The 3,358-nt window shown below is 38.7% G+C and overlaps 1 non-coding gene across 1 annotated transcript; it reads left to right on the top strand.

Moving 5' to 3' along the window:
- The first annotated feature begins 305 nt into the window (after positions 1-305).
- Positions 306-437, top strand: LOC120108383. Its single transcript, XR_005509756.1, has one exon. It is a non-coding gene; the product is annotated as a small nucleolar RNA snoR137 (small nucleolar RNA).
- Positions 438-3,358: the final 2,921 nt, after the last annotated feature.

Raw genomic sequence — 3,358 nt, 5'->3', positions numbered from 1 at the left:
CCAGCTCCTGGAGGAGCAACATTGCTGCCATTACTTTTTGGGACTGGCCATGAGACAGACATGCACTTTCTCTTTTGTTTCTTGATTAAACTAATCATCACCAGATGCATGCTGTTTCCCACCTTGCTTCTATATGCACGTCTGTTTTATGGTAACTTGAAAAGCAATTTAAGTAGCATAATGTCTTATTTTTAAGTCTTCACCATTGTATGTTTAACAACTTTTAGACTCTTGCTTATAGGCCCTACAATTAAAGAATGTCTTGTAGTTCATCACATTCTTCATTCGCTTCTTATGTTTTTGAAGTTGCTTCCCTACCGGATGAGTGGCCTCCATTGGGTCATTTCTCAGTGAGAAGCATACATTTAACATGGCCAGTATTAAACAGCATGGTGCTTTTTATTGTTGCATTGTGTTACCTGTCTCCTGGTAAATGTCAAATTAAAGAAGCATACATATGCTGGCTGTTTAAACTTTAGGCGGAAAGCACTTTGAAGATTTCATGCAATTTAAGTACCTTGTGTCCGCTGTTGCATGCATGAGTTAGTTTTAGCTAGATGATGTGTATTCTATCATGGTACATGCTTTTGGTTTCATTAGCTATATTTTCAGTAACCTGGCTGTTAACCATTGTGACCTCATTGTCTCGGCACCTCAACATGCCCCATGAAATCAACATGGCTCCTGTTTTTTGGGGATGTCGCCCAGTCTATTACACTTGGATTAGAACCATATAGCCACATGAGATTATCAGACGTCAATCTATTACACTCATAGAAGAATTGTGGTTATGTAGTCACGACTGCTTTTCATCATGCATTTGCTGTGTGATAATGAAACAGCTGTTTTTGGCTATTTAATGAGCCTAATTCATCATAAAAGCCTATTAAATATTTATAATTTTAAATGAAGGCATGTAAGGAATTGGTTGAGAATTGGCATTGAAACCCTCCTCCTTGTGACCCTATTTATTACAAGCACATGCACGTCAATCGATCAGTTGGTCTTCAACTCTTGAATTGGTCCCGAGCTTTAGGACCCAAACAAAAAATTGAATTGGGTCGAGGCCACTCATATTCCGATCCGGTCTGATCTATTTGCACCCTAGTGATATCCTCTGCATTCATGGCCATGCTAGCTTTTAAGAACTAATAATAATATAGAATTGAAGGGTGGTAATATGTATGTGCGAGAATCGATCCAATTGGCCCGTTCCGAATTGAAGCCGGCAATGCCCATCAACTCCAATCGAAAAAAAAACCAAAAAATTTCCTCTGCCCGATCCTCCGACTGTTGGATAAGGCCACAGCAATCGGGCTGGCAAAAATCGACGGTCGGCCTTATCCTTTTGCCGACCGAATTTAAAGCATTTTGAAATCATTCAAATACCTCTCATCCCTTGCAACGGAACACCACCGAGCTCCCTCATCTTTTCTTCCTCACCTCCGGTTGCCATCGTGTCGCCGTAGCCGAGCTCCGCCACCCCCCAAACCCCCCTTCTTTCTCTAGCTCCCAGGTGCCCTGTTCCAAGCTTCATCAGCCTCTCTTCTCGCTGGAATCCGGAACTCATTATATATAACTAAATAGGGTCCACACAAGTGATTATCTTCATACCAAAATATTTCTCACATATCCTAGATTTGCATGCATACCATAATTTAGAAACAATCTAAATAGTAATACTCTCTAAATCAGTCATTCTCCCAGATAATGTGTGCAGAATTTTAAACTTATCTTAAATCAATCTTTTCCCCTCACACCCCACCCCTTCTCACTTAGGGAATTCACATGCAAATTGGTTTGGATTGGGAAGAAATATTGCAGCTTATAAATGTGGACAGCTTTTTTTATGAGCCTAGAAGGACAACTCCAATGAGCCTTTCTGAATATTTGAATTTCAACCACATCACTACTTTGAATAGAAGCCTGATGGGTCCTCCTCTATCTTCAAAAAAAAAAAAAAAATCCTTTCACTTCAGGTTTGAACAAGAAAGGAGTCTCTTCTTCCCTTGATTTCAACCATTCCAACTCATTTTCCCGTTGTGTAGCTTCCCTTTGGTGTTTCTAGAAGACTAGTTGCTTCATATCCTAAGCTAATATCTTCGATAAGTTTTCTCAAAATTATGTTTGGACCAAGGAGTCCAGACAGTATCAGCACGTTCCAACGGTATTCGCATGTTCCAATTGTACCAGCATGTTCCAACAGTATTGGCACTTTCCGATGCTACCAACATGTTCCGATGGTACCAGCATATTTTGAAGGCACCATATCATTCCAGGAAGAAAATGGTACGCAAGATGAGCATGGACACCTATTATCTCCCAAAATTGGGATGGACAAGGACACATTTTTTATTCTCTACTTTTATATTCTTGTTAATGACTATTTTAGTCCATCCTAACTGTTCCATATGCCCAGTCCCCTATCAGAAGAAAATTGAGAAGGGGCCAAAAAAAAAAGATTTACACCATTGGTTTACTACAATACATTGAAATTAAACCCTAAGAACAATGTTTATGGAATACATACTTCATATATACATATCATGCATTGTATATACTTCATTTGATTTATCGGTTATCTCTTTATTCGTATTTATTTTATATAGGCATTTCTGATCATTTAAGAATATGTATTTTATTTCTTGATTATGCCTAGAATTTAACGAATGAAATTTGCCTAGTCTAATTCATCAACTATGATACTAAAAAGAATTTTTATTTTAAATGTAATGCACATATACATGCATATGACTTACATTTTTCTACTAGACCGCCCTTTCTATAGACAATAAACTATACCTTTGTTTTTATAGTGTATGTATGCATGCATAGGCAAGTATCAATAACAATGTCATATTACAATTACCATTCATTTTTTCTGTTATAATGGCTCAAAATACATCAGATATTTCTTATAAGAAAGAGAGAAGCTCAAACTAAATGGTTGTTAATAGGATAACATGCAACATATTAATTGCGAGACACTGAAAGGGGTATGTCAGTCACGGGATTGTGAATTGTTATGACAAGCATGTGGCCATAATACACCAGATGACGAAGTCCATTTGACTTAGGGTCTGTAATGATAGCTTGATAGATGTGAAGTGGTGTGGTGTTAGATTTGGAGTCTTTGGATGGATCACAGTTTGGCTTGGACTCGTGGAATCTTTCCCTCTTAAGACCTCATCGTTTGCTCCATCTTTGGACCACGCAAGCTTTGGCATACCCATTTATTCAAGAGATACTACTAGCATTCAAATGGCATATCCGGCAGAAGAACTTGTCGAGGGGACTGGCCGCCCCGAAGCTGGAGGACCTCAACATACGAGAGCGCTTCCCCATGGAAGTGAGATGG

Source organism: Phoenix dactylifera, unplaced genomic scaffold (assembly GCF_009389715.1).
Source record: "Phoenix dactylifera cultivar Barhee BC4 unplaced genomic scaffold, palm_55x_up_171113_PBpolish2nd_filt_p 001306F, whole genome shotgun sequence".
Taxonomy (NCBI): Eukaryota; Viridiplantae; Streptophyta; class Magnoliopsida; order Arecales; family Arecaceae; genus Phoenix; species Phoenix dactylifera.
The sequence above is the reverse complement of the archived record's forward strand: the minus strand, read 5'-3'. Positions and strand labels throughout refer to the sequence as shown.